Raw genomic sequence first — 13,106 nt, forward strand, 5'->3', positions numbered from 1 at the left:
CGCCCTGTCCTTCACTTCTCTCTCTCCCTTCCTCTCTTTCTCTCTCGCCCTGTCCTTCTCTCTCTCTCCCTTCCTCTCTTTCTCTCTCGCCCTGTCCTTCACTTCTCTCTCTCTCTTCCTCTCTTTCTCTCTCGCCCTGTCCTTCTCTCTCTCTCTTCCTCTCTTTCTCTCTCGCCCTGTCCTTCACTTCTCTCTCTCCCTTCCTCTCTTTCTCTCTCGCCCTGTCCTTCACTTCTCTCTCTCCCTTCCTCTCTTTCTCTCTCGCCCTGTCCTTCACTTCTCTCTCTCCCTTCCTCTCTTTCTCTCTCGCCCTGTCCTTCACTTCTCTCTCTCCCTTCCTCTCTTTCTCTCTCGCCCTGTCCTTCACTTCTCTCTCTCCCTTCCTCTCTTTCTCTCTCGCCCTGTCCTTCACTTCTCTCTCTCCCTTCCTCTCTTTCTCTCTCGCCCTGTCCTTCACTTCTCTCTCTCCCTTCCTCTCTTTCTCTCTCGCCCTGTCCTTCTCTCTCTCTCCCTTCCTCTCTTTCTCTCTCGCCCTGTCCTTCACTTCTCTTTCGGTCTGCATTTTTTTCTCTCTCCCTTTTATTACAGTTTTCATATGTTCCTCTGTCTGTCCCTCCTTCCCTCACAGAGAGAGAGAGAGAGAGAGAGGGAGAGGGAGAGAGAGAGAGAGAGAATTATATATCAGTTCATCTTTTAACAATGAGACAGAGAGGGAAGGTGAGGGGGGAGACTGAGAGAAAGAGAGAAAAACAGACCGACCGACACACACACACACACACACACACACGACACACGCACACACACACACACACACAGAGAGAGGGAGAGAGATAATTATATATCAGTTCATCTTTTAACAATGAGAGACAGAGAGAGAGGGGAGGGGTGAGACTGAGAGAAAGAGAGAAAACAGACCGACCGAAACACACACACACACACACACACACACACACACACACACACACACACACACACACACACACACACACACACAGCTATAAAGATCTTTTTCTGTATCATATCCCTATAAATCAGCCCTTCATACACAAATCAAGAAACCGAGGAAGAAGAAGAAGAAGATAAAGAAGAAGAAAATCGACCTGGGGCCATGAAGTGAAAATATCCTGCAGGCAGCACAGCACTGAGAGCGACTTTAATGACACGGGCGTGGCTCCCAACACACAGCTCCGGCCTTACTTCCCGACATTTCCCACTCACCTGACTGGTGCACCTTGGTTGGAAACACTGCGTCGGGAAGGGTGCTAGCACTTCTTAAAAGGCTGTCTAATAAAAATGTAAAAAAAAAAAAAAAATTTTAAGGGAAAAAAAAGAAAGTTTTTACACGTTCGTTCGTTCGTGCATGTGTGTTCACCTACATGCGGGTGCGTGTTCACATGTGCACACACACATACAGCAGCACAAGCGTGCGCATACACACACACACACACACACACACACACACACACACACACACACACACACACACACACACACACACCTCTGTATATTACAATAAAAGAATAATGTTTGGGGGGAGACAGATGTGGTCAAAGACAACCCGTCATAGAGAGACAGACATGCAGACAGACAGGCAGATGGACAGAAGAACGACAAAAGACAGACATGAGGCACAGGAAGAAGTCACAGACAGACAGACATGAGGCACAGGAAGAAGTCACAGACAGACATGAGGCACAGGAAGAAGTCACAGACAGACATGAGGCACAGGAAGAAGTCACAGACAGACAGACATGAGGCACAGGAAGAAGTCACAGACAGACATGAGGCACAGGAAGAAGTCACGGACAGACATGAGGCACAGGAAGAAGTCACGGACAGACATGAGGCACAGGAAGAAGTCACGGACAGACATGAGGCACAGGAAGAAATCACGGACAGACATGAGGCACAGGAAGACGTCACAGACAGACAGACATGAGGCACAGGAAGAAGTCACAGACAGACAGACATGAGGCACAGGAAGAAGTCACGGACAGACATGAGGCACAGGAAGAAGTCACGGACAGACATGAGGCACAGGAAGAAATCACAGACAGACATGAGGCACAGGAAGGTCACAGACAGACATGAGGCACAGGAAGGTCACAGACAGACATGAGGCACAGGAAGAAGTCACAGACAGACATGAGGCACAGGAAGAAATCACAGACAGACAGACATGAGGCACAGGAAGACGTCACAGACATGAGGCACAATAAGAAGTCACAGACAGACAGACAGACAGACAGACATGAGGCAAAAGAAGAAGTCACAGACAAACAAGAGGCACAATAAGAAGCCACAGACAGACAGACATGAGGCAAAAGAAGAAGTCACAGACATGAGGCACAGGAAGAAGTCACAGAGAGACATTTAGGCACAGGAAGAAGTCACAGACATGAGGCACAGGAAGAAGTCACAGAGAGACATTTAGGCACAGGAAGAAGTCACAGACATGAGGCACAGGAAGAAGTCACAGACATGAGGCACAGGAAGAAGTCACAGACAGACAGACATGAGGCACAGGAAGAAGTCACAGAGAGACATGAGGCACAGGAAAAAGTCACAGACATGAGGCACAGGAAGAAGTCACAGACATGAGGCACAGGAAGAAGTCACAGACAGACAGACATGAGGCACAGGAAGAAGTCACAGACAGACAGACATGAGGCACAGGAAGAAGTCACAGACAGACAGACATGAGGCACAGGAAGAAGTCACAGACAGACATGAGGCACAGGAAGAAGTCACAGACATGAGGCACAGGAAGAAGTCACAGACAGACAGACATGAGGCAGAGGAAGAAGTCACAGACAGACATGAGGCACAGGAAGAAGTCACAGACAGACACGAGGCACAGGAAAAAGTCACAGACATGAGGCACAGGAAAAAGTCACAGACAGACATGAGGCACAGGAAGAAGTCACAGACAGACATGAGGCACAGGAAGAAGTCACAGACATGAGGCACAGGAAGAAGTCACAGACATGAGGCACAGGAAGAAGTCACAGACATGAGGCACAGGAAGAAGTCACAGACAGACAGACATGAGGCACAGGAAGAAGTCACAGACATGAGGCACAGGAAGAAGTCACAGACAGACAGACATGAGGCACAGGAAGAAGTCACAGACATGAGGCACAGGAAGAAGTCACAGACATGAGGCACAGGAAGAAGTCACAGACATGAGGCACAGGAAAAAGTCACAGACAGACATGAGGCACAGGAAGAAGTCACAGACAGACAGACATGAGGCACAGGAAGAAGTCACAGACAGACAGACATGAGGCACAGGAAGAAGTCACAGACAGACAGACATGAGGCACAGGAAGAAGTCACAGACAGACAGACATGAGGCACAGGAAGAAGTCACAGACATGAGGCACAGGAAGAAGTCACAGACATGAGGCACAGGAAGAAGTCACAGACAGACAGACATGAGGCACAGGAAGAAGTCACAGACAGACATGAAGCACAGGAAGAAGTCACAGACAGACAGACATGAGGCACAGGAAGAAGTCACAGACAGACAGACATGAGGCACAGGAAGAAGTCACAGACATGAGGCACAGGAAGAAGTCACAGACAGACAGACATGAGGCACAGGAAGAAGTCACAGACAGACATGAGGCACAGGAAGAAGTCACAGACAGACATGAGGCACAGGAAGAAGTCACAGACAGACAGACATGAGGCACAGGAAGAAGTCACAGACAGACAGACATGAGGCACAGGAAGAAGTCACAGACAGACAGACATGAGGCACAGGAAGAAGTCACAGACATGAGGCACAGGAAGAAGTCACAGACAGACAGACATGAGGCACAGGAAGAAGTCACAGACAGACATGAGGCACAGGAAGAAGTCACAGACATGAGGCACAGGAAGAAGTCACAGACATGAGGCACAGGAAGAAGTCACAGACAGACATGAGGCACAGGAAGAAGTCACAGACATGAGGCACAGGAAGAAGTCACAGACAGACAGACATGAGGCACAGGAAGAAGTCACAGACAGACAGACATGAGGCACAGGAAGAAGTCACGCAGTGAAAATACTGCAATCAAAGGGAAGGCTAAAAAAAAAAATCAATGTAAAGACTTATACCAAAAACAAAAAACAAAAAAAGATATAAAAAAAAGAGATAAAATAACACGGAAGAGACAAAGATAGGCAATCCGATAAGTCAGGTGGGAAGGTAGTTAACAAGATTGAAGACTTTCGAGTAGAGCGTCAGAACAATTAGGCCTAATGGACATTTACGATCAATGGGAACAAATCAGTTTACCAGAGACGCAGAGAGAGGTAGATAATGAGAGAGAGAGAGAGAGAGAGAGAGACAGACAGACAGACAGACAGAGACAGAGAGAGGTAGATAATGAGAGACAGACAGACAGACACAGAGAGAGACCGACAGACAGACACACAGAGAGACAGAGAAAGAGAAACACACACACACACACACACACACACACACTTAATATTCTCTTCTTAATATGCTCATGTTCTTGTTTCATTGTGTCTTATAAACTTTAAGGTTTTATGACAATAAAAAGTATTCTATTCTATTCTGTTCTATTCACTCTCTCTCTCTCAAAAATTGGGGGAGTGTGGGGAAGACAAAGACAGAGAATTGTATTCAAATCCCTAAATTCGCCTTCCAGCCTTACGGCTGTGAAGTGACGTGATGTGGACTGTTGACGCAAGCGGTGACGCCACGTCTTCCTGACAACACGGAACACCACAACAGGGAACTGCATCGTGCAGAAGACAGCATCGATCCTGTGTCCTCCATTCAACACTGACGTCCCACCCCACAACAGGGATGGAGGACAGTGAAGGCCAGAGGAATTGACTTTCTGCAGAACGTTCCAAAGCCGTTCCGAAGGGTGCGCCGGTGGCCGAATGGTTAGAGCTTTGGTTCTCACCCCGAGTTTCCTGTGGTCGATCCCCGGTTTTCGCCTACCTGGCGGGTTAAGGGTGGAGATTTATTTTTCTTTCTGATCTCCCAGGTCAACGTGATTCATCATGTGCAGACCTGCTAGTGCCTCAATCGTCTTTGTGTGAATGTCCTTTTCACACGAAGAAGATCAAAATAATAGGCTACGCACAATGAAGATCCTGTAATCCATGTCAGCGTTCGGTGGGTTATGGAAACAAGAACATATTCAGCATGCACTTGTAAGAAAGTGATTAGTTCAGGCCAGGTTTTATGTCAGTTTAATTTCCATGATCAAGATATGAAATCGCTTTTCGTTCGTATGGGCACAGCTATGTAAGCTTGTTAAAGAATACTCAAGGACGTTAGGCCTATCTTTAAAAGAAGAAATAATCATCAAATGCTCGACACCATCGAGTGTGGCAAATAGACTGGCAGTTACTTACATCATCAACATCTGTTAACTTGGGAGAGGGAGAGAGACAGACAGACCGTCACAGAGAGAGCGATGAACACACACACACACACACACACACACACACACACACACACCTGGTTAGAAAGAAAATTTGGGAAGAAGAGAAAGAGAGTCACACAGACAGACAGACAGAGACAAACATACAAAACATGTGGATTGGATGTAATGACACCATACCTTAATTCCAATCTGATTCACCAACTCCAGTAAAATCATCTCTTGGTAATTTTCCTTGTCCACGTAGCACATCCGTTGTGTTTGTGATTGGGAACTCCATCCTAAACCTGCAATGAAGCTGGCAACATAAGCCCGTTTTTGTTACCCAGGTCAAAGTCATTCTTTTCAAAATAAAAATGCGCACAGTTTGCAGTTAATTCCATATCTGTATCAAAGAGAGAGAGAGAGAGAGCGAGAAGGAAAAAAATGAACGAACACCTTGAAATACTTAAACCGAAGTGTAAAGCGACATGGACGAAATGTGTGTGTACACACGAGAACAATGCGAAGGACTGCTCTCCCTTAGCTCCGGTAAGAGTCATGGGGGCGCTGTACGACACAAGTGTTCACCACAATCCTGCAGGTATGTGTGCTGTGTGGCAAAGTTTTGGTCTATCAAGGTCAGTCCCGTGAAAAGTCGAGTGAATCGTTTTGAATGAAAGTTTCGCGACAATAAATATCAAACACGTCCGATGAATGCTGGGTTAAAAAAAAAAAAAGTCCTTGGCGAAACGCTGTAAATCAAATTGAGTCCAAAACGGTAAACAAAGAGATAGACAGATAGATAGGTAGGTGAATAAATGAATACATAGATTAATGAATCAACAAATAAACGAAATCCCTAGAAGTGATACAAGAAGTTCCTCCACAACACACCACTGATTGTTTTTTTTCTCCCACTGACTGTTTTTTTCTCCTTCACACTCCGCAAGTTGTATAAACCGAACAGCACCAACCAAGTCTCTCTTTCACACACACAGTAGTACACACACATTGTTCACCCGACGTCCTTTGACAGAAAACTTCCCCCGTGCAGATCCGTCGAGGGTCATCTGTCAGTCACGGACTGAACAGAAAGGAAATCTCACGCAACAACTCTCAGCAACACCACGGGGGGCCATAGTGTTCTCAACCTCTTCATACATGTCCCTGTGTCAATGTCCCATTTCGGGACAATATCCTGAAACGGGAGACGTCGATCATTCGCAGCTTTGAGTGCATTCACTGACTTGGGGTTGTGGCTGGCAGAAAGTCTGGCATTGCCAACTTGTCGCGTGTTCTCTCTCTCTCTCTCTCTCTCGGCGGAGTCGCGGGAACACCTGGTTTCCATGGTAACTCCAATCGTCTGTCATGTCGCCCGCTGTGCGCTGCGTTGACTTGTGATGTGTCTGCGGTGTGGTTGGTGGGGGTGGGGGTGGCGGTGGTGGGGAACGTGTGTGGTCTGTGATGGTACTGGGGTGGGGGTGGTGGTGGTGGGGAACGTGTGTGGTCTGTGATGGCACTGAGTATCAGATTGTGTGCTGACCTCTGTAGTCCTGCTGGTCACTTGTAGAGAAAGACAGGGTGACTGGAGAGACAGGGAGAAAGAGGGGAGGGAGAGACAGGGAGAAAGAGGGGAGGGAGAGACAGGGAGAAAGAGGGGAGGGAGAGACAGGGAGAAAGAGGGGAGGGAGAGACAGGGAGAAAGAGGGGAGGGAGAGACAGGGAGAAAGACGGGAGGGAGAGAGGGGGGAGGGAGAGACAGGGAGAAAGAGGGGAGGGAGAGACAGGGAGAAAGAGGGGAGGGAGAGAGGGGGGAGGGAGAGACAGAAAAGGATAGGGAGAGACAGGGAGAAAGACGGGAGGGAGAGACAGGGAGAAAGACGGGAGGGAGAGAGGGGGGAGGGAGAGACAGGGAGAAAGAGGGGAGGGAGAGACAGGGAGAAAGACGGGAGGGAGAGACAGGGAGAAAGAGGGGAGGGAGAAAGAGGGGAGGGAGAGACAGGGAGAAAGAGGGGAGGGAGAGACAGGGAGAAAGAGGGGAGGGAGAGACAGGGAGAAAGACGGGAGGGAGAGACAGGGAGAAAGAGGATAGGGAGAGAGGGGGGAGGGAGAGACAGGGGAGAGAGAGACAGGGAGAAAGAGGATAGGGAGAGACAGGGAGAAAGAGGATAGGGAGAGACAGGGAGAAAGAGGAGGGAGAGACAGGAGAAGAGGAGAGAGACAGGGAGAAAGAGGGGAGGGAGAGACAGGGAGAAAGAGGGGAGGGAGAGGGGAGAGAGAGACAGGGAGAAAGACGGGAGGGAGAGACAGGGAGAAAGACGGGAGGGAGAGACAGGGGAGAGGTAAAGAGACAGAGAGAGAAAAAGAGACGGGGGGGGGGGGGGGGTAGAGACAGATAGAAGGGAACAGAGAGAGAGGAGGGGAGGAGAAAGAGAGAGAGAAGAAAAGAGAGAGAAGCATGTGTTATCAGAAAAAAAAAGCACTGAGAGCGTGGCGAAAGAAGTTTGAACAACAACAATGAGACAAAGAATAGCACTGCCTTTGTATATAACCCCTTTGTTTTGAACCTCCTGAACGCACCCAGTCTACAAAACAGGAATGTTTCTCTGGATAACAACATCCTATAAACACATAAACTGCAAACAAGTAAAATTATACCTTTAAAAAAAGCAGTCTTGATGATATACAGTTATATAATTACGATCAACCGAAACTTCGAAGCTGTAGTTGGCTGTTGTGTGTTGAAAATGAGGTGGAGACTTGAATCTGGAAAGGTCATTGCTGTGACAATAGCGGGGGGGTCGATTCCGAATGATGGCGTTTTTAAAATGTTATACTACTTGGACAAGTTAATGAACTTCAATTTGGGATCGACTTTAGGAAAGGGTGAACACTTTTCTGTGTATTTCGGAGGTCACCGATCGTTGATGTCAGAGATGATGCAGTCTTGACTCTGGTCTAAAAGGCCGTGTCCCTCAGGGAGTTTACAGGTTGTCCTCAGTTTCACTCTATTATAAAACTATCACTCTCTCTCTCTCTCTCTCTCTCTCTGTGTGTGTGTGTGTGTGTGTGTGTGTGTGTGTGTGTGTGTGTGTGTGTGTGTGTGTCTTTTCCTATCTATCAAAAGAATACTTAAAAACCTGCTCTTGCGATCGATCTCAGTAGATAATCTATTTCTCTCTGAAGAAATAACGGAGGTACTGGTGGGGGAGGGGGTGAAACAAAGGTAACAAGGTGGTTCGATCTGCCAGTCATCATAATCATAGGTCATACATGTGGGAATGAAATAAGCCCACAAACCACGAAAGGACTGAACAAGACAGTCGGAGAATGATGAAGAGATGATGCTCAGGTGTCTGCACGGGCCAGCACTGTGCAGCCGTACCTGTGAACTGTCTGTCTCTATGTGCCACAGAGGTGGACATGGAGAGGAAGGGGTGAGAAGAGAGGTGTCAGTGTATGTGTCCGTGTCCGTGTGTGTGTGTGTGTGTGTGTGTGTGTGTGTGTGTGTGTGCGTGCGCGCGTGCCTGTGTATGTGAGAGAGGGAGACACAGAGAGAGAGAATGTGTGTATGTGTGTGTGAGCGAGAGTAGGGGTGTGTGTGTGTGTGTGTGTGTGTGTGTGTGTGTGTGTTCTATGCCGGCCTACAGGCTGACACCATATCACCACCAAAACACAGCCAGTGTACCCGGTACGTGACATCAATCATCCCCCACCCGACACTGCCCAGTCCTGTAAATGATTGCCCAGTCCTGTAAATGATTGCCCAGTCCTGTAAATGATTGCCCAGTTCTGTAAATGATTGCCCAGTCCTGTAAATGATTGCCCAGTCCTGTAAATGATTGCCCAGTCCTGTAAATGATTGCCCAGTTCTGTAAATGATTGCCCAGTCCAGTTCTGTAAATGATTGCCCAGTCCTATAAATGATTGTCCAGTCCTATAAATGATTGCCCAGTCCTATAAATGATTGCCCAGTCCTATAAATGATTGCCCAGTTCTGTAAATGATTGCCCAGTTCTGTAAATGATTGCCCAGTCCTATAAATGATTGCCCAGTCCTGTAAATGATTGCCCAGTCCTATAAATGATTGCCCAGTCCTATAAATGATTGATTGCCCAGTCCTGTAAATGATTGCCCAGTTCTGTAAATGATTGCCCAGTCCTGTAAATGATTGCCCAGTTCTGTAAATGATTGCCCAGTCCTATAAATGATTGCCCAGTTCTGTAAATGATTGTCCAGTTCTGTAAATGATTGCCCAGTCCAGTTCTGTAAATGATTGTCCAGTCCTATAAATGATTGCCCAGTCCTATAAATGATTGCCCAGTTCTATAAATGATTGTCCAGTCCTATAAATGATTGCCCAGTCCTATAAATGATTGCCCAGTTCTATAAATGATTGCCCAGTCCTATAAATGATTGCCCAGTTCTGTAAATGATTGCCCAGTCCTGTAAATGATTGCCCAGTCCTATAAATGATTGCCCAGTCCTGTAAATGATTGCCCAGTCCTATAAATGATTGCCCAGTCCTATAAATGATTGATTGCCCAGTCCTGTAAATGATTGCCCAGTCCTGTAAATGATTGCCCAGTCCTGTAAATGATTGCCCAGTCCTATAAATGATTGTCCAGTCCTATAAATGATTGCCCAGTTCTGTAAATGATTGCCCAGTTCTGTAAATGATTGCCCAGTCCTATAAATGATTGCTCAGTCCTATAAATGATTGCCCAGTCCTATAAACGATTCATACACCTTACTCTGCTAGGCAATAAAGTTCAGTTCTGGCAGTCTTGCCCAGTCCTATAAACGATTCATACACCTTACTCTGCTAGGCAATAAAGTTCAGTTCTGGCAGTCTTACAAATCAATTCTATTACAACTATTCTATTACAAATCAGTTACAACTGATCAATTCTGAAAATTAGGTATACATCACAACCATCAACTCCACCAACTGTTCAGAACTTGTCACAACTGGTTTCAGCTCATGCACAGCCAGCCACATCAGCAGAAGAACTGTAGCCACACAGAGTACATCAATGCTGTCGACGATGATTACTTCTTTTCTTGCATCCTTTTCTTAGCGCGCGCGCGCGCGCGTGTATGTGTGTGTGTGTGTGTGTGTGTGTGTGTGTGTGTGCCTTCTCTCTCCTACTCTTTTTCCACCCCTTCCTTTCACTTATGTGTTTTGTTTTTCTCTCTAATTTGACTTTTGTTTATTTAACCCTCTTTCCTCTTCGTCTTCTCCGTGTCTCACTTTCTGTTCCATTGTTCAGCCCCCGCTTGAATCCATCATGCATCAAATAATTATGTGCCCATGTGTGGCATCAATTATCTCCCCATCTGACAACACTATCATACGTCTTGATTGTCTGCCTGTCTTTCAAGCGCACGGAATGAACAATTCCCCAGAACAGAACCTTCCTGTTGAGGAGACAGAAACATTTCCCCGAAACTGATGAGCAGGGGCACTGAGAGAGGGTAGAATTACAGGACAGATGATGTATACAGATGACGCATTTTGACCTTCAGTCATGACATTCTTCTGGGACATCCCAAATCGTACTCCCCGGCGTGATTTTCGCACGTGTGTGTGTGTGTGTGTGTGTGTGTGTGTGTGTACGTGTGTGTGTGTGTGTGTGTGTGTGTGTGTGTGTGTGTGTGTGTGTGTGTACGTGTGTGTGTGTGTGTGTGTGTGTGTGTGTGTGTGTGTGTGTGTGTGTACGTGTGTGTGTGTTGGGGGTGGGAGTGAGCTGGAAAGAGAGAGTGTATGTGTGTGTGTGTGTGTGTGTGTGTGTGTGTGTGTGTGTGTGTGTACGTGTGTGTGTGTGTGTGTGTGTGTGTGTGTGTGTGTGTGTGTGTGTGTGTGTGTGTGTGTGTGTGTGTGTGTGTGTAAGCTGACAACTGAACAGCAGAGACAAACAAGAGAAGGAAATCAATTCTTCAGTCAATGAAGACATGAAAAACGTTATTTTGTTGTTGTTGCTGCTGCTATTTTAGCCCTCACACGACAAAGAGGAGAATGTAAAATGAAAAATGAACAAAAATCATAGATCTAATATCTTCGGCGACAGTCTATTGGGAACATCAGATTTCCTTCTACAGATCGGACTGCTTGTTTCCTAACCAAGCACTTCCCCGGAAAAGAAACAGACCTGCACTCGTGCACTGTGAACTGCTCCATGCTGAGGTGAACCCCATGACTTTATCAACCTGGCCGGGTCCCGTGTTCCGGACTTTGAGCCCCGTCCTCAGCAGATTGGAGCAAGGTGGCAGAATGGTTAAGACGCTCACCTGCCAACGAGTCCGTGAGGGCCGGGGCTCGAATCCCGTTTTCGCTTTATTCCTACCATAATGAACAAATGTGGTTTTTTGTTTACACAAGTGAGTCTATGTTTTAACCCGGTGTTCGGTTGTCTGTGTGTGTGTGTGTGTGTGTGTGTGTGGCTGTGTGTCTGTGTGTCTGTGTGTCCGTGGTAAACTTTAACATTGACATTTTCTCTGCAACTAATTTGTCAGTTGACACCAAATTTGGCATAAAAATAGGAAAAATTCAGTTCTTTCCAGTCATCTTGTTTAAAACAATATTGCGCCTCTGGGATGGGCACAAAAAAATAAAGAATGAAGCCTAATTATATGCAAACTGCATTTACTGTTATATTTATATTTTTTGTATTCTCTAAACTTGGCACTTTGATCTGATATTCTGACCCAACAGCTAGAGCAGTCATTATTATCATTTTTTGTTCAAACAGGAACTTCTTTTGCTAAGCATGGAAGTTTTATTTATTTTGCAAACGTTTTGGTGCAGATAGTAAAAAAGGGAAATTACTCTGTAATGCTGGGGGGAGTTAATTTGCTTTAAACTGATCTTTCTCATCTTAAACATTACATTTTGAAACAAGAGAGGCAAGGCCTTCAAGACTCACTTATGATGCACTTTTAAAAAAACATCCAAGCTTTTCATGTATTGAGTATAATTTCAAAATGTAATGTTTAAGATGAGAAAGATCAGTTTAAAGCCAACTAAGTCCCCCAGCAGAGTAATTTCCCTTGTTTTACTGCCTGCAGCAAAACGTTTGCAATAAACAAAACTTTCATGCTTAGCAAAAGAAGTTCCTGTTTGAACAAAAAATGAAAATAATGACAGATCTTTTGTTGAGTCGAATATCAGATCAAAGTGCCAAGTTTAGAGAATATAAAAAATATAAATATAACAGTAAATGCATTATACTCAATACATAAAAAGCTTGGATTTTTAAAAAAAGTGTATCACAAGTGAGTCTTGAAGGCTCCTCCTCTCTTGTTTAGTCTGTGGTCGTCAATAAAAAGCCGACGAGGTACGTCTGAAGGGAGGGGAAAAGCTTTGCCCCTACACCGGTTAAACAGGCTGTGTTGAAATCAATTCCAAGATCACGAAGCTCGGCGTTCAGTGCAACGTTTCATCTGAATCACCTGCCATGAACAGATCTGAAGCTGTTGGTTCCCGCGAGGAAAGGACAGTGTGTGGTGTTGTGTTTCAGGTTGTTTATGTACAGGGATCGACAGGCGTGACTGTAGGATACTGTTTCAGGATTGTACATTATTAAGTCTTTCTAAATGCCTCAATGTTTGCAGGTTGTGTGTGTGTGTGTGTGTGCCCGTGTGTGTGTGTGCGTGTGAACACGCGCGCGCGCGCGCGTGCGTGCGTGCGTGTGTGTGTGTGTGTGTGTC

The 13,106-nt window shown here is 46.2% G+C and overlaps 1 protein-coding gene across 1 annotated transcript in view; it reads right to left on the reverse strand.

Moving 5' to 3' along the window:
- LOC143283091 (uncharacterized) overlaps positions 1-5,612 on the reverse strand; it is a 110,652-nt gene extending 105,040 nt beyond the window's left edge. Inside the window, exon 1 of the mRNA XM_076589163.1 lies at positions 5,595-5,612. The gene's annotated coding sequence lies outside the window, so the exon portion shown is untranslated. The remainder of the gene's footprint in view (positions 1-5,594) is intronic.
- Positions 5,613-13,106: the final 7,494 nt, after the last annotated feature.

The sequence above is a fragment of the Babylonia areolata genome, chromosome 6 (genome assembly GCF_041734735.1).
Source record: "Babylonia areolata isolate BAREFJ2019XMU chromosome 6, ASM4173473v1, whole genome shotgun sequence".
Taxonomy (NCBI): Eukaryota; Metazoa; Mollusca; class Gastropoda; order Neogastropoda; family Buccinidae; genus Babylonia; species Babylonia areolata.